We start from the raw sequence: 19,465 nt of genomic DNA, 5'->3' as shown, positions 1-19,465 counted from the left end.
GACACCAGTCTATGACTAGGGTGGCTGGAGTCTTTGACCATTTTTAGGGCCTTCCTCTGACACCGCCTGGTATAGAGGTCTTGGGTGGCAGGGTGCTTGGTCCCAGTGATGTACTGGGCCTTTTGCACTACCTCTGTAGTGCCTTGTGGTCAGAGACTGAGCATTTGCCATACCAGGCGGTGATGCAACCTGTCAGGATGCTCTCGGTGGTGCAGCTGTAGAACTTTTTGAGGATCTGAGGACCCATGCCAAATCTGTTCAGTCTCCTGAGGGGGAATAGGTTTTGTTGTGCCCTCTTCACGACTGTCTTGGTGTGCTTGGACCATGTTAGTTTGTTGGTGATGTGGACACCAAGGAACTTGAAGCTCTCAACCTGCTCCACTGCAGCCCCGTAGATGAGAATGGGGGCGTGCTCGGTCCTCTTTTTCTTGTAGTCCACAATCATCTCACGTTGAGGGAGAGGTTGTTGTCCTGGCACCACGCCGCCAGGTCTCTGACCTCCTCCCTATAGGCTGGCTTGTCGTCGTTGGTGATTAGGCCTACCTCTGTGTCATTGGCAAACTTAATGATAGTTTTGGAGTAGTGCCTAGCTGTGCAGTCATGAGTGAACAGGGAGTACAAGAGGGGGCTGAGCACGCACCCCTGAGGGGCTCCTGTGTTGAAGATCAGCGTGGCAGATGTGTTGTTTCCTATCCTTACTACCTGGGGGAGGCCCGTCAGGAAGTCCAGGATCCAGTTGCAGAGGGAGGTGTTTAGTCCCAGGGTCCTTAGTTTATTGATGAGCTTTGAGGGCACTATGGTGTTGAATGCTGAGCTGTAGTCAATGAATAGCATTCTCACATAGGTGTTCCTTTTGTCCAGGTGGGAAAGGGCAGTGTGGAGTGCAATAGAGATTGTGTCATCTGTGGATCTGTTGGGGCGGTATGCAAATTGGGGTGGGTCTAGGGTTTCTGGGATAAGGGTGTTGATGTGAGCCATGACCAGCCTTTCAAAGCACTTCATAGCTACAGACGTGAGTGCTACGGGTCGGTTGTCATTTAGGCAGGTTACCTTAGTGTTCTTGGGCACAGGCACTATGGTGGTGTGCTTAATACATGTAGGTATTACAGACTCAGACAGGGAGAGGTTGAAAATGTCAGTGAAGACACTTGCCAGTTGGTCAGTGCATGCTTGCAGTACACGTCCTAGTAATCCGTCTGGCCCTGCGGCCTTGTGAATTTAGCCACGGATCAATAACTTCTTAAAAAAAATAGCCTAGCTGTGGATTGTGTGTAGCCCAATAACAAGGAATAGGCTACAGTTGGGAATGTGCGGCAAATCTACTGTGAACAGCATGCAGACAAAACAGGCCTTTTGCAATATTTAAAATATAATCGTTGGAAGACACAGGTTGGAAAGCAAAGTGCTTTTACTCTAATCTGTCTGGTGCATGCTAGCAAAATATTTTAGCACCAAATAGACCTATTGAGCGAACATTGTTTTACAAAGTAAAACTCCAGAGTTTTGCTTTTGGTACAAGCGCATTGGCCATCGCCAGCAAGTGAGCTGCTCATGATTGGGTGAGTCAGTGAAACTGGAAAGCCTTTTTTTGGACTGTAATTTCCTCCTCGTATTGTACAGTGTGTGTGTCGCCGCACACCGAGGCCAAGGCTATTGATGGATTCCAGACGAGGTCGTTTTTTTTACATCTCAGATTTCAGTGTCAAAGTAAACTGTAATTTCCAAAAATGTGTGCTGTATTAATACACATTCTGCCAAAGTCTCCAGTCATGTAAAATTAATTACAATTGTATGACCAGGATCCTAGGTTACTAAAAATGGTCCCCATGTGTGCAACTTCTGTAACCATCTCTACTCTACTGCTCTATGCCACTACACAAAAGCGATTTATATGCATGCAATGAAAAAATGTATAAATCATGCGTTCCGGTACCTCAGAGCTCCCCAGGTCACCCCCCCTCTCATGCTCACATTTTGTTCCGGCACCTTGATTTCCAAATTTAAGCACTGAACACAGGTAGTCTAGACTCTAGCTAACCAACAAATACTAAAATATCCACACAAGCCACTAGCCAGCCAGCCATATACTGTATCATGAGTTAAAAGGTTATTGATATTAGGCTATATAAAGAAGTTATTATTTAAGATAAATCACAATCAGTAAAAAGAAATTGAGCTAGCTAACTAGCAGATTTGCATCAATCATCAACATCAATGATCAGCAAATAGCCTACCCTAGTTCCCCAATGATTGACATTTCTTTAGGAGGCACTGTACCTAGCTTTATAACAATTTGTGATGAGTGAGTGTGTTGCAGAAATAAATATGCTTATGCAAAAAAAACATTCGCTGAAGAGGCAGTTACTGTGTTATGAATTTCAAGATAAACTCAGTAAAAAAAGAAATGCCCCTTTTTCAGGACCCTGTCTTTCAAAGATAATTTGTAAAAATCCAAATAACTTCACAGATCTTCATTGTAAAGGGTTTAAATACTGTTTCCCATGTATAATGGTCCATAAACAATTAATGAACATGTACCTGTGGAACGGTCATTAACCTCTCTGGGCCAGTGGGACGCTTGCGTCCCACCTACTCAACAGCCAGTGTAATCCCGTGGCGCGATATTCAAATACCTTAGAAATGCTATTACTTCAATTTCTCAAACATATGACTATTTTACACCATTTTAAAGACAAGACTCTCGTTAATCTAACCACACTGTCCGATTTCAAAAAGGCTTTACAACGAAAGCAAAACATTAGATTATGTCAGCAGAGTACCCAGCCAGAAATAATCAGACACCCATTTTTCAAGCTAGCATATAATGTCACATAAACCCAAACCACAGCTAAATGCAGCACTAACCTTTGATGATCTTCATCAGATGACAATCCTAGGATATTATGTTATACAATACATGCATGTTTTGTTCAATCAAGTTAATATTTATATCAAAAACCAGCTTTTTACATTAGCATGTGACTAGCATGTGACTAGCATTCCCACCGAACACTTCCGGTGAATTTACTAAATTACTCACGATAAACGTTCACAAAAAACATAATTATTTTAAGAATTATAGATACAGAACTCCTTTATGCACTCGCTATGTCCGATTTTAAAATAGCTTTTCGGTGAAAGCACATTTTGCAATATTCTGAGTAGATAGCCTGGCCATCACAGGCTAGCTATTTTGACACTCACCAAGTGTGGTACTCACCAAACTCCGATTTACTATTAGAAAAATTGGATTACCTTTGCTGTTCTTCGTCAGAATGCACTCCCAGGACTTCTACTTCAATAACAAATGTTGGTTTGGTTCCAAATAATCCATAGTTATATCCAAATAGCGGCGTTTTGTTCGTGCGTTCAAGACACTATCCGAAGGGTAAAGAAGGGTGACGCGCCCGACGCGTTTCGTGACAAAAATGTCAAAATATTCCATTACCGTACTTCGAAGCATGTCAACCGCTGTTTAAAATACATTTTTATGCTATTTTTCTCGTAAAAAAGCGATGATATTCCGACCGGGAGTCGTTGTTTTCGTTCAAAGAGAGAGAAAGTAAACATGGTGTCGGCTCGTGCACGCGCCTCCAGTCTCATTGTCCTCAGATCGACCATTATCCAAATGCGCTAATGTTTTTCAGCCAGGGCCTGCAAAGCCACCATTTATCGTTCTGGCGCCTTCTGAGAGCCTATGGGAGCGTTAGAAAATGTCACGTTATGCCAGAGATCCCCTGTTTTGGTTAGAGATGATCAAGAAGGCCAATAAATAGTCAGAGAGAGCACTTCCTGTTTGGAATCTTCTCAGGTTTTGGCCTGCCAAATGAGTTCTGTTATACTCACAGACACCATTCAAACAGTTTTAGAAACTTTAGGGTGTTTTCTATCCAAATCAAACAATTATATGCATATTCTAGTTACTGGGCAGGAGTAGTAACCAGATTAAATCGGGTACATTTTTTATCCGGCCGTGCAAATACTGCCCCCTATCCCCAACAGGTAAAGACACTAACAGCTTACAGACGGTAGGCAATTAAGGTCACAGTTATGAAAACTTAGGACACTAAAGAGGCCTTTCTACTGACTCAGAAAAACACTAAAAGAAAGATGCCCAGGGTCCCTACTCATCTGCGTGAACGTGCCTTAGGCATGCTGCAAGGAGGCATGAGGACTGCAGATGTGGCCAGGGCAATAAATTGCAATGTCTGTACTGTGAGATTCCTAAGACAGCGCTACAGGGAGACAGGACGGACACCTGATTGTCCTCGCAGTGGCAGACCACGTGTAACAACACCTGCACAGGATTGGTACATCCGAACATCACACCTGCAGGACGGGTACAGGATGGCAACAACTGCCTGAGTTACGCCAGGAAAGCACAATCCCTCCATCAGTGCTCAGACTGTCCGCAATAGGCTGAGAGAGGCTGGACTGAGGGCTTGAAGGCCTGTTGTAAGGCAGGTCCTCACCAGATATCACCGGCAACAACGTCGCCTATGGGCACAAACCTACCGTCGCTGGACCAGACTGGACTGGCAAAAAATGCTCTGCACTGACGAGTCTCGGTTTTGACTCACCAGGGGTGATGGTTGGATTCGCGTTTTATCATCGAAGGAATGAGCGTTACACCGAGGCCTGTACTCTGGAGCGGATCGATATGGAGGTGGAGGGTCTGTCATGGTCTGGGGCGGTGTGTCACAGCATCATCGGACTGAGCTTGTTGTCGTTGCAGGCAATCTCAACACTGTGCGTTACAGGGAAGACATCCTCCTCCCTCATGTGGTACCTTTCCTGCAGGCTCATCCTGACATGACCCTCCAGCATGACAATGTCACCAGCATTACTGCTTGTTCTGTGTGTGATATCCTGCAAGACAGGAATGTCAGTGTTCTGCCATGGCCAGCGAAGAGCCCGCATCTCAATCCCATTGAGCACATCTGGGACCTTTTGGATCGGAGGGTGAGGGCTAGGGCCATTCCCCCCAGAAATGTATGGGAACTTGCAGGTGCCTTGGTGGAAGAGGGGGATAACATCTTACAGCAAGAACGGGCAAATCTGGTGCAGTCCATGAGGAGGAGATGCACTGCAGTACTTAATGCAGCTGGTGGCCACACCAGATACTGACTGTTACTTTTGATTTTGACTCTCTCTCCCCCCCCTTTTGTTCAGGGACACATTATTCAATTTCTGCTAGTTGCATGTCTGCGGAATTTTCTTTCAGTTTGTCTCAGTTGTTGAATCTTATGTTCATAGAAATATTTACCCATGTTACGTTTGCTGAAAATAAAGGCAGTTGACAGTGAGAGGACGTTTCTTTTTTTTGCCGAGTTTTTTTTTTTTCAAATTGACAATGGCTCTACAGGTCTCTATGAGCAAACCCTGAATATTGACCCACTTGCAGTCCTCAGAAGAAGTATTCATGTCCCCACAAACCATCATGACCCCGCAAACGACCTAAACAAACCACAACGATTAACCAGACAACCTCTTATCTTACACAATTTTGTATTTTTTGACTGTAATCGCATTTGTTTGGCCAAAGGCATGTCCAAATATTTTTACAACTCACTCCTGCTCCTGTATAGTTGATGGCAGTTCCACTATAGCTGAAATGAAATGTAGATTGACTTTGATATTGAGTCCCTTTCCAACAGCTTTCCAGCTAAGAGAAACACTAAGCTGTCTGCCAGTCTGTGGGAGTGTTAAATAACACCCAGGGCCACCCACACTGTGGACAGTTACTGAAGGGTTTCACTGCAACAACTTTCCTCTGTCATTAAACACCCAGACTGACCACACAGACAGACAGACACACACATCATTGGCACCATCTCCCTGCTGTTTCACACCCTTGCTGTTGGTGCTACCAAAAGGACTGTGGGTGGCAATCCATTGACTTGAAACAAGGACTGACCACATGTCTAAAACCCACACACATAATCATAGACTTTCATTCACACTGTTCGCTGAATGTGCCCATCTGTGGACTTTTCTATAATTTGGTTACCTTGGTTAAAGCTTGACAATGCTAATTTAGACTGATGTCAACACCCGCGGTGCTATAACATGCCAACCTAAGACTACTGATGTACAGTAAGCATTTGAAGGATTCTATATGTAGTCAAAATCAATGTGTTATCACTTATCATATGGTCTTATAGTGGCTTTGTAAATTAGTTGTTGCTTGCCATTATGTATTCCCATCCAAGGTTGCAATATGTTACTCTGTTAACCATGCGGCACCATCCTCCTTATCCTTCTCTCCTTCCCTCCTCTGTTGGCCTAGCACTGCTTTGTCTCGTGTGATGGATCTGAACTTACCACGTGGTGACATTTCGAGTCTTGCTCTTTGGTTAGCCTCTCTCCCAGTCGTGTTAATGAGAGTGAGAAACATCTAGGGTAGCATTCCAAATGGCTCCCTATTCCCTACTTAGTGCACTTGATAAGGAGTAAGGTGTGTCGCTCAGGTGAGACGATTCGCTAACTTGTAAGACACCATCTCCTTGTAGCGCTCATTGATACCAACCTAACCCCACACGCACTTGGTTGCAACTTGCTTCAGCTCAGCACAGATACAAATTTGCATGTTTGCATTGTCTTTACGTTTGTCTTTGTTTGGTTTTGTAGAAAGAGGGCTTTTCAAGAGAGCCAGAACTTCTAGAGCGCTACCTTTTATAAACAAATCAGTGGCTTTCATGCTGCAAAGCCATGGGCAATTCCTATTCTGTAATCAACATTACTTTTCACAGTTGGGCATTTCCATGTAAAAGGACCCATGAGCACGAATATGTGAGGTGCCCCCCTGGACTCTGTGCAAACTGTAAACCGCATATCCTAAGGCCACATTTATTGTAGCTGGGGATTTAATAATGGACATCTGAGGAAAACGTTACTGAAGTTCTATCAACACATCTCATGTGCTAATCGCGCAGGACTCTGGACCATTGCTACTCCCCCCTCTGGGACGGCTACAAGGCTCTCCCCCGCCTTCCCTTCGGCAAATCGGATCACGCGTCCAAACTTAAACAGGAAGCACCTGTGGTAAGGACTGTTCAACGTTGGTCTGACCAAACGGACTATAGCTTGAAGATTGTTTTGATCATGTGGACTGGGATATATTCCAGGTTGCCTCTGAGAATAGCATACACTGACTCGGTGACAGAGTTCATCAGGAAGTGCATAGAATTTATCTAAACCAAAAACCATGGATAGATGACAGCATTTGCGCAAAACTGAAAGCACAAACCACTGCTTTTAACCACGACAAGGTGGCTGGGAACAGTGTTGCCAACTCATTTTCAGGGTAAGTTGCTAGAGACAAGTTGATTTGTTGCTAAATGACGTTGTGATGTCATTGCGTGATAACGTAAAACTGTGTCATTATGTAGAATGCACAATAACGTTACTGAAATTGACTGGCCATCTGGGTAAAAAATATGATTTCACATTTGTTAAGGTACAGACACCCACTCTTTTCTGTACTTCTGGCTGTACAGTTTTGATTGAGACATGTTGATTGATGTTGTAAGTTCTGTTCAAGATCAAACATTCGTGACCAACTATATTCATTGGGTTTGGCTCGTCGAACCCGTACTGCTGCTGCTGCCTGCAGTCAGCCAACAATGATTTGCAATGTACTGAAATTGCTACTGACGACACTCACAATGCACTTTTGCAGCCAGGCACGTGTGTTGTGACTGAGTGTGTGACAGAGAAAATCATTTGTGTGTCATTTAGACGGAAAATGTGTGCATTTTAGCATTTTAGTCACATTTCAAAAGTTGCTAAAAGTTCCAAATAGATTTTTAAAAGTAGCAAAAAAAATTGCTAGGTGCTGTTTGAAAAAGAAGTTGCCAGGGTTGTCTGAAAAGTTGCTAAATCTAGCAACAACATTGCTAAGCTGGCATCACTGGCTGGGAACATGGACGTGTGCAAACAGACCAGCTTTGCCCTCCGGAAGGCAATCGGAGGCAAAACGACAGTACAGGGACAAAACACAAACTATAAAGGGAAAGCCAGCCAAAGCGCAGACAACGCCGGACAAGCTTAAACGCCGCCTTAGTCTGCTTTGAGGAAAACACAAGAGCTGCTGGCGCGGGCCTCCACCCTCCGCCGATCACGAGGACTGTGAGCTCTCATTCTCCGTGGCTGATGCGAGTAAAACATTTAAACGTTAACCCTCGCGAGGCTGCCGGCCCAGACAGCATCCCAAGCCGCGTCCTCAGAGCAGGTTTACGGACATATTCAGTCTCTCCCTATCCCAGTCTGTTGAGCCCACTTGTACCCATGAAAGCAAAGGTAACTTAACTAAATGACTATCACCCCATAACACTCTCTTCTGTCATCGTGAAGTGCTTTGTGAGGCTATTTAAGGATTATATCACGTCCACCGTACCAAACACCCTAGACCCATACGAATTTGCATACCACCCCAACAGATTCACGGATGTTGCAATCACCATTGCAATGCACACTGCCCTATCCCATCTGGACGAGAGGAATACTTATGTAAGAATGCTTTTCATTGACTACAGTTCAGCCTTCAACACCATAATGCTATCCAAGCGCATCACTAAGCTTGGGTCCCTGGGTCTGAACCCTGCCCTGTGCAATTGGGTCTTGGATTCTTGACAGGCCAACCCCAGGTGGTGAAGGCAACAACACCTCCGCCACGCTGATCCTCAACATGGGGGGCCCCACAAGGGTTGGTGCTCAACCCCCTCCTGTACTCCCTGTTGACCCATGAGTGCGTAGCCACACACGTCTCCAACTCAATCATCAAGTTTGCTGATTACCAACAACGACGAGACATCCTACAGGGAGGAGGTGAGGGCCCTTGAGGAGTAATACCAGGAAAATAACCTCTCCCACCACATCAACAAAACAAAGGAGCTAATCGTGGACTTCAGAAGACCGCAGCAAGATCACACCCCCCATCTACATCAACTGGAGAGGGTGAAAGCTTCAAGCTCCTCGGCATGCACATGTTACTAGCTGTTGTTGGGTATACTGCACATGTTACGAGCTGTTGTTGGGTATACTGCACATGTTACTAGCTGTTGTTGGGTATACTGCACATGTTACTAGCTGGCTATCACCCGGACTCCCCCATCTGCACCTTAGAGACCCTATGTACATAGTCATTGAACACTGGTCGCTTTACTGTCTACAATACTGTTTGATCCATTTCATATGTTATCGCAGGTTCAGTGAAGTGCTTATGTTTCTAGCTCCAACACTGCAGTATACAGTATGTATGTATGTATGTATGTATGTATGTATGTATGTATGTATGTATGTATGTATGTATGTATGTATGTATGTATACATACATACATACATACATACATACATACATACATACATACATACATACATACATACATACATACATACATACATACATACATACATACATACATACATACATACATACATACATACATACATACATACATACATACATACATACATACATACAGTGGGGAGAACAAGTATTTGATACACTGCCGATTTTGCAGGTTTTCCTACTTACAAAGCATGTAGAGGTCTGTAATATTTATCATAGGTACACTTCAACTGTGAAAGATGGAATCTAAAACAAAAATCCAGAAAATCACATTGTATGATTTTTAAGTAACACATTTGCATTTTATTGCATGACATAAGTATTTGATCACCAACCAACCAGTAAGAATTCCGGCTCTCATAGACCTGTTAGTTTTTCTTTAAGAAGCCCTGCTGTTCTCCACTCATTACCTGTATTAACTGCACCTGTTTGAACTCGTTACCTGTATAAAAGACACCTGTCCACACACTCAATCAAACAGACTCCAACCTCTCCACAATGGCCAAGACCAGAGAGCTGTGTAAGGACATCAGGGATAAGATTGTAGACCTGCACACGGCTGGGATGGGCTACAGGACAATAGGCAAGCAGCTTGGTGAGAAGGCAACAACTGTTGGCGCAATTATTAGAAAATGGAAGAAGTTCAAGATGACGGTCAATCACCCTCGGTCTGGGGCTCCATGCAAGATCTCACCTCGATCATGAGGAAGGTGAGGGATCAGTCCAGAACTACACTGCAGGACCTGGTCAATGACCTGAAGAGCGTTGAGACCACAGTCTCAAAGAAAACCATTAGTAACACACTACGCCGTCATGGATTAGAATCCTGCAGCGCACGCAATGTCCCCCTGCTCAAGCCAGCGCATGTCCAGGCCTGTCTGAAGTTTGCCAATTACCATCTGGATGATCCAGAGGAGGAATGGGAGAAGGTCATGTGGTCTGATGAGACAAAAATATAGCTTTTTGGTCTAAACTCCACTCGCCGTGTTTGGAGGAAGAAGAAGGATGAGTAGAACCCCAAGAACACCATCCCAACCGTGAAGCATGGAGGTGGAAACATCATTCTTTGGGGATGCTTTTCTGCAAAGGGGACAGGACGACTGCACCGTATTGAGGGGAGGATGGATGGGGCCATGTATCGCAAGATCTTGGCCAACAACCTCCGACCCTCAGTAAGAGCATTGAAGATGGGTCGTGGCTGGGTCTTCCAGCATGACAACGACCCAAAACACACAGCCAGGGCAACTAAGGAGTGGCTCCTAAGAAGCATCTCAAGGTCCTGGAGTGGCCTAGCCAGTCTCCAGACCTGAACCCAATAGAAAATCTTTGGAGGGAGCTGAAAGTCCGTCTTGCCCAGCGACAGCCCCGAAACCTGAAGGATCTGGAGAAGGTCTGTATGGAGGAGTGGGCCAAAATCCCTGCTGCAGTGTGTGCAAACCTGGTCAAGAACTACAGGAAACGTATGATCTCTGTAATTGCAAACAAAGGTTTCTGTACAAAATATTAAGTTCTGCTTTTCTGATGTATCAAATACTTATGTTGTGCAATAAAATGCAAATTAATTACTTGTGTGTGTGTGTATATATATATGTGTGTGTATATATGTGTGTGTGTATGTGTGTGTGTGTGTGTGTGTGTGTGTGTGTATGTGTGTGTGTGTGTGTGTGTGTGTATATATATACACACACACACACACACACACACACACACACACACACACACAGTTGAAGTTTACATACACCTTAGCCAAATGCATCTAAACTCAGTTTCACAATTCCTGACATTTAATCCTAGAACAATTCCCTGTTTTAGGCCAGTTCGGATCACCACTTTTTTTAAAGAATGTGAAATGTCAGAATAATAGTAGAGCGAATGGTTTATTTCAGCTTTTATTTCTTTCACCACATTCCCAGTGGGTCAGAAGTTTACATACACTCAATTACTATTTGGTAGCATTGCCTTTAAATGGTTTAACTTGGGTCAAACGTTTCTGGTAGCCTTCCACTAGCTTCCCACAATAAGTTGGGTGAATTTTGTCCCATTCTTCCTGACAGAGCTGGTGTAACTGAGTCAGGTTTGTAGGCCTCCTTGCTCCCACAGGCTTTTTCAGTTCAGCCCACAAATTTTCCATAGGATTGAGGTCAGGGCTTTGTGATGGCCACTCCAATACCTTGACTTTTATCTTTAAGCCATTTTGCCACAGCTTTGGAAGTATGCTTGGGTCATTGTCCATTTGGAACACCCTTTTACGACCAAGCTTTAACTTCCTGACTGATGTCTTGAGATGTTGCTTCAATATATCCACATCATTTTCCTGCCTCATGATGCCATCTATTTTGTGAAGTGCACCGTCCCTCCTGTAGCAAAGCACCCCCACAAAATGATGCTGCCACCCCCGTGCTTCATGGTTGGGATGGTGTTCTTCGGCTTGCAAGCCTCCCCCTTTTTCCTCCAAACATAACGATGGTCATTATGGCCAAACAGTTCTATTTTTGTTTCATCAGAGCAGATGATATTTCTCCAAAAAGTATGATCTTTGTCCCCATGTGCAGTTGCAAATCGTAGTCTGGCTTTTTTTATGGTAGTTTTTGGAGCAGTGGCTTCTTCCTTGCTGAACAGTCTTTCAGGTTGTGTTGATATAGGACTCTTTTTACTGTGGATATATATATGCTTTTGTACCTGTTTCCTCCAGCATCTTCACAAGTTCCATTGCTGTTGTTCTGGGATTGATTTGCACTTTTTGCACCAAAGTACTTTCATCTCTCGGAGACAGAACGAGTCCCTTCCTGAGCTGTGTGATGGCTGTGTGGTCCCATGGTGTTTATACTTGCGTAGATGAATGTGGTACCTTCAGGCATTTGGAAATTGCTCCCAAGGATGAACTAGACTTGTGGAGGTCTACAATTTATTTACTGAGGTCTTGGCTGATTTCTTTTGATTTTCCCATGATGTCAAGCAAAGAGGCACTGAGTTTGAAGGTAGGCCTTGAAATACATCCACAGGTACACCTCCAATTGACTCAAATGATGTCAATAGCCTATCACGAGCTTCTAAAACCATGACATCATTTGGAATTTTCCAAGCTGTTTAAAGGCACGGTCAACTTAGTGTATGTAAACATCTGTTGTGCCAATGCACGGAAAACCCGTGTTGTTGTTCAGCCACGACTCTGTGAAACATAAGTTATTACAGTTGTTAATGTCCAGTTGGTAGGATATTCTCAAATGGAGATCATCCAGTTTATTTAGTTCATTAGTTTATTCTCACAAGGCACCCCTGCTCTCCACGCCCTGTATTTCCTTATTTTTTTCATGCGAATTACGGAGATTTGGGCCTTGTCTGGGAGCAACATTATCCTTCACGCCCGACTCATTAAAGAAAAATCTTTGTCCAGTTCGAGGTGAGTAATCGCTGTTCAGATATCCAGAAGCTCTTTTCAGTCATAAGAGACGGTAGCATCAACATTATGTGCAAAATAAGTTAAAAACAATGCGGAAAAACACAAGATAGCACAATTGTTTAGGAGCCCATAAAACAGTAGCCATCCCCTCCGGCGCCATTCAATAACCAAAGCCTACATTTTTTAAAGTCAAGGTGTCATGTCATAGCTGACGCCCAATTATTTCTGCAGACATATTTGAATCTTAATTCAGAGCATATATTTAAGAGTTTTGGGAAAATTTGGTAATGTAAACTGAGGGAGATTGTACCTAAGTTCTGGTGCTAAACTTTTCATCACAGCTACAACACCAGTGTGGTAGTGTCTGACCCGTCCTTCAGGTAACTGAGTGAACAGCATGTTAACTCAGTCATATTTTTATGAGTCAACTCAGAATATAGGCTGACCTTTGTTTGGAGCTTTTGGTAATGAAGCTATGTATGACTTGGGGAGTGAGTGATATGGTATGTGGTCTTCACTGGAATTTCCCATTAAATTGAGCATTGTTTTGTGATTACTCATTAACCTCTCTAGGGTAGGGGGCAGTATTTGCACGGCCGGATAAAAAACGTACCCGATTTAATCTGGTTATTACTACTGCCCAGAAACTAGAATATGCATATAATTATTGACTTTGGATAGAAAACACCCTAAAGTTTCTAAAACTGTTTGAATGGTGTCTGTGAGTATAACAGAACTCATTTGGCAGGCAAAAACCTGAGAAGATTTCTTACAGGAAGTGCCCTCTCTGACCATTTCTTGGGCTTCTACACTCTCTTTATTGAAAACTGAGGATCTCTGCTGTAACGTGACACTTCCTACGGCTCCCATAGGCTCTCAGAAGGCGGCAAAACGCTGAATGATGTCTTTGCAGGCCCTGGCTGAAAAACAGTAGCTCATTTGGATAGTGGTCGATCAGAGAACAATGAGACTGAGGCGCGTGCACGAGCCGACACCATGTTTTTATTTTTTAGTCTTTGAACGAAAACAGGGTTTCCCGGTCGGAATATTATCGCTTTTTTGCGAGAAAAATCGCATAAAAATTGATTTTAAACAGCGGTTGACATGCTTCGAAGTACGGTAATGGAATATTTAGAATTTTTTTGTCACGAAACGCGTCGGGCGCATCACCCTTCGGATAGTGTCTTGAACGCATGAACAAAACAGAGGATATTTGAACATAACTATGGATTATTTTGAACCAAACCAACATTTGTTATTGAAGTAGAAGCCCTGGGAGTGCATTCTGACGAAGAACAGCAAAGGTAATCACATTTTTCTAATAGTAAATCGGAGTTTGGTGAGGGCCAAACTTGGTGGGTGTCAAATTAGCTAGCCGTGATGGCTGCGCTATCTACTCAGAATATTGCAAAATGTGCTTTTGCCGAAAAGCGATTTTAAAATCGGACATAGCGATTGCATGAAGGAGTTCTGTATCTATAATTCTTAAAATAATTGTTATGTTTTTTGTGAACGTTTATCGTGAGTAATTTAGTAAATTCACCGGAAGTTTGCGGTAGGTATGCTAGTTCTGAACGTCACATGCTAATGTAAAAAGCTGGTTTTTGATATAAATATGAACTTGATTGAACAAAACATGCATGTATTGTATAACATAATGTCCTAGGAGTGTCATCTGATGAAGATCATCAAAGGTTAGTGCTGCATTTAGCTGTGGTTTGGGTTTTTGTGACATTATATGCTAGCTTGAAAAATGGGTGTCTGATTATTTCTGGCTGGGTACTCTGCTGACATAATCTAATGTTTTGCTTTCGTTGTAAAGCCTTTTTGAAATCGGACAGTGTGGTTAGATTAACGAGAGTCTTGTCTTTAAAATGGTGTAAAATAGTCAAATGTTTGAGAAATTGAAGTAATAGCATTTCTAAGGTAATTTGAATAACGCGCCACGGGATTCCACTGGCTGTTGAGTAGGTGGGACGATTTCGTCCCACATACCCTAGAGAGGTTAACTCTTGGCAAGATAGGGCCTCCCGAGTGACGCAGTGGTCTAAGGCACTGCATCGCAGTGCTAGCTGTGCCACTAGAGATTCTGGGTTCGAGTCCAGGCTCTGTCGCTGCCGACTGAGAGACCCATGGGGCGGCGCACAATTGGCCCAGACTCGTCCGGGTTAGGGGAGGGTTTGGCCGGCAGGGTTGTCCTTGTCCCATCTCGCACTAGCGACTCCTGTGGCAGGCCGGGCACAGTGCATGCTGACACGGTTGCCAGATGTACTGTGTTTCCTCCGACACATTGGTGTGGCTGACTTCTGGGTTAAATGGGCATTGTGTCAAGAAGCAATGCGGCTTGGTTGGATTGTGTCTCGGAGGACGCACGGCTCTCGACCTTCGCTTCTCCCGAGTTCGTACGGGAGTTGCAGTGAAAGGACAAGACTGTAACTACCAATTGGATACCACGAAATTGGGGAGAAAAAGAGCTAAATAAAATAATTATAAACTCCGGGCAAGATATGGACAGAAATCTCTTCCGCCCAAGGCTTAAGAATTCCCACAGGTTTTTTTTCCTCATATCGTGTTCGGCTTTACAGCAGCAATTGGAACGTTAAAGGGGAGCTTCAACCAAAATCCACAGTTAGTGAGTATTGCTCTTTACCTGAAATATTGATATAAGTTTTAGCATCGTTTATAGGCCTTAAAGACGGATTAGCTGACAACTTTACGAAAACAATGAACACGCTTCAATGGTGCAGAAGGCTGTGCGTTGTGATTCTGGATGGCCAGATGGCTAGCGACAATGACAATAACCTGCCATGTGGGGAATTGTAGGTGGCTCGTTTCAGCACGATGTAATTTGTTCTTTAACCTCTTACATCTTGCGGAACACCTTCTCCAATATCCAATGATGGGCGTGGCGCGAAATACAAAGTCCTCGAAAATCCGAAAACGTCCATTTTTGAAACATATGACTATTTTACACCATTTTAAAGACAAGACTCTCCTTTATCTAACCACACTGTCCGATTTCAAAAAGGCTTTACAGCGAAAGCAAAACATTAGATTATGTCAGCAGAGTACCCAGCCAGAAATAATCAGACACCCATTTTTCAAGCTAGCATATAATGTAAAAAAAAAAAAAAAACACAGCTAAATGCAGCACTAACCTGTGATGATCTTCATCAGATGACACTCCTAGGACATTGTTATACAATACATGCATGTTTTGTTCAATCAAGTTCATATTTATATCAAAAACCAGCTTTTGACATTAGCATGTGACGTTCAGAACTAGCATTCCCACCGAACACTTCCGGTGAATTTACTAAATTACTCACGATAAACGTTCACAAAAAACATTAAAATTATTTTAAGAATTATAGATACAGAACTCCTTTATGCAATCGCTATGTCCGATTTTAAAATAGCTTTTCGGTGAAAGCACATTTTGCAATATTCTGAGTAGATAGCTCGCCATCACAGGCTAGCTATTTTGACACCCACCAAGTTTGGCCCTCACCAAACTCCGATTTACTATTAGAAAAATTGGATTACCTTTGCTGTTCTTCATCAGAATGCACTCCCAGGACTTCTACTTCAATAACAAATGTTGGTTTTGTTCCAAATAATCCATAGTTATATCCAAATAGCGGCGTTTTGTTGTGCGTTCAAGACACTATCCGAAGGGTGACGCGCCCGACGCGTTTCGTGACAAAAAAATTCTAAATATTCCATTACCGTACTTCGAAGCATGTCAACCGCTGTTTAAAATCAATTTTTATGCCATTTTTCTCATAAAAAAGCGATAATATTCCGACCGGGAAACCCTGTTTTCGTTCAAAGACAAAAAAATTAAAACATGGTGTCGGCTCGTGTACGCGCCCCCAGTCTCATTGTTCTCTGATCGACCACTATCCAAATGCGCTACTGTTTTTCAGATATGGCCTGCAAAGGCATCATTCAGCGTTTTGCCACCTTCTGAGAGCCTATGGGAGCCGTAGGAAGTGTCACGTTACAGCAGAGATCCTCAGTTTTCAATAAAGAGAGTGTAGAAGGCCAAGAATTGGTCAGAGAGGGCACTTCCTGTAAGGAATCTCTCAGGTTTTGGCCTGCCAAATGAGTTCTGTTATACTCACAGACACCATTCAAACAGTTTTAGAAACGTTGGAGTGTTTTCTATCCAAAGCTAATAATTATATGCATATTCTAGTTTCTGGGCAGGAGTAATAATCAGATTAAATCGCGTACGTTTTTTATCCGGCCGTGAAAATACTGCCCCCTATCCATAACAAGTTAAACTATGTCTAGTTTTGCTAATATGGCTAAAATTCACTAGCTAGCTAACCAACAACTGTAACAAAATATTTTGAGAGACAAGGAGTGCACATTGTGCAAATTTATTAGTGTTTTCAATAAACTTTGGAGACGAAATATAGTTGACATGTTGTCAACAATCTAAGCCAACCCTGTCTGTTTTGCCCCATAGGTGCGCACGCATCAGTTTTGTTGCTAAACGGCAAAACCCTTCTATCGTAGCTTCTAAAACTGTCTCTCAGCCTCTCTCTTTTCAGTACGCTGCCTTTTTATGGCCAGTCTCTGAAATCCCAGCAGGCCTCACCTGTAGGTTCATGGCCAATGGGGGTCCCCTAGCTGTCTGTCCACATAAATCAGCCTGCTAACACTCTGGAAAGGGCTCTCTGCAGTCAGCCCACAACCAATAAACAGCGTTTCACACGCATACACACACACATGCACATTCTTGTACAGCTAACCTTGTGGGGACACACAATTCGGGTACGTTTTCAAAATCCTATTTTCCCTAAACTGAACTAACCCATACTCTTACCCTAACTTTAATCTTAACCCAAAAACCTAACCCTAAAACTAACCCTTAATGTAATTCTAACCTTAACCCTAAACCCCCTAGAAATAGCATTTGACCTCGTGGGGACTAACAAAATGTCACCAGTTCATCAAATTTTTGTTTGTTTGTGGGGACTTCTGGTCCCCACAAGAATTGTTAACCTTTTAGGGACAGACGTTCCGCTAGCAGAACGCCTCACCAATATCCGATGGTAGAGCGTGGCGCGAAATACAAATACCTCAAAAATGCTATAACTTCAATTTCTCAAACATATGACTATTTTACACCATTTTAAAGACAAGACTCTCGTTAATCTAACCACATTGTCCGATTTCAAAAAGGCTTTACAGCGAAAGCAAAACATTAGATTGTCAGGAGAGTACCCTGCCAAAAATAATCACACAGCCATTTTCAAAGCAAGCATATATGTCATATAAACCCAAACCACAGCTAAATGCAGCACTAACCTTTGATGATCTTCATCAGATGACACTCCTAGGACATTATGTTATACAATACATGCATGTTTTGTTCAATCAAGTTCATATTTATATCAAAAAACAGCTTTTTACATTAGCATGTGATGTTCAGAACTAGCATACCCACCGCAAACTTCCGGTGAATTTACTAAATTACTCATGATAAACGTTCACAAAAAACATAACAATTATTTTAAGAATTATAGATACAGGACTCCTTTATGCAATTGCGGTGTCAGATTTTAAAATAGCTTTTCGGCGAAAGCACATTTTGCAATATTCTGAGTAGATAGCTCGGCCATCACAGGCTAGCTAATTTGACACCCACCAAGTTTGGTGCTCACTAAACTCAGAATTACTATAAGAAAAATTGGATTACCTTTGCTGTTCTTCATCAGAATGCACTCCCAGGACTTCTACTTCAACAACAAATGTTGTTTTGGTTCCAAATAATCCATAGTTATATTCAAATAGCTCCGTTTTGTTCGTGCGTTCTGGTCACTATCCGAAGGGTGACGCGCGAGCGCATTTCGTGACAAAAAATGTCAAAATATTCCATTACCGTACTTAGAAGCATGTCAAACGCTGTTTAAAATCAATTGTTATGCTATTTTTCTCGTAAAATAGCGATAATATTCCAACCGGGCGACGTTGTATTCATTCAAAGGCTGAAAGAAAAAAATGGAGAATTCTTGTGAACGTGCCTCTCAGTCTCACTGTTCCCAGGCTGACCACTAACAAATGATCTTGCTGTTCTTCGCCCAGAGACAGCAGACACCCCATTACACTTTCTGGCGCCTTCTGAGAGCCAATGGAAGCCTTAGAAAATGTCACGTTACAGCACAGATGCTGTATTTTCGATAGAGATGCTACAGAAGGACAACAAATTGTCAGACAGGGCACTTCCTGCATGGAATCTTCTCAGGTTTTGGCCTGCCATATGAGTTCTGTTATACTCACAGACACCATTCAAACAGTTTTAGAAACTTTAGAGTGTTTTCTATCCAAATATACAAATTATATGCATATTCTAGTTTCTGGGCAGGAGTAGTAACCAGATTAAATCGGGTACGTTTTTTATCCGACCGTGAAAATACTGCCCCTATCCCAAACAGGTTAAACACATCCACACATTTACATTTACATTACATTTAAGTCATTTAGCAGACGCTCTTATCCAGAGCGACTTACAAATTGGTGCATTCACCTTATGATATCCAGTGGATAACCACTTTACAATAGTGCATCTAAATCGCCTGCAAGGAGACACACACACACACACACACACACACACAATTCCAAACTGGTGATGTTATGCTAATGCTGCTCTGCCTACGGCTCCTAACCTTCCCACTCTACTACTTTTATGAGAAAGAAAG

The 19,465-nt window shown here is 42.9% G+C and overlaps 1 protein-coding gene across 6 annotated transcripts in view; it reads left to right on the top strand.

Annotated features, from left to right (window-relative positions):
• peak1 (pseudopodium-enriched atypical kinase 1) overlaps positions 1-19,465 on the top strand; it is a 288,619-nt gene that overhangs the window by 130,461 nt on the left and 138,693 nt on the right. The window contains exon 1 of one of the 6 annotated variants that reach the window (XM_029758534.1): positions 7,224-7,306. The exons of the other annotated variants lie outside the window; for them this stretch is intronic. The gene's annotated coding sequence lies outside the window, so the exon portion shown is untranslated. Of the gene's footprint in view, positions 1-7,223; positions 7,307-19,465 lie in introns of those variants that run through there. 6 annotated transcript variants of the gene reach the window in all.

The sequence above is a fragment of the Salmo trutta genome, chromosome 7 (genome assembly GCF_901001165.1).
Source record: "Salmo trutta chromosome 7, fSalTru1.1, whole genome shotgun sequence".
In the NCBI taxonomy this organism is placed as follows: domain Eukaryota; kingdom Metazoa; phylum Chordata; class Actinopteri; order Salmoniformes; family Salmonidae; genus Salmo; species Salmo trutta.
Note: the sequence above shows the minus strand (reverse complement) of the source record. Positions and strands in the feature narration are given on the sequence as shown.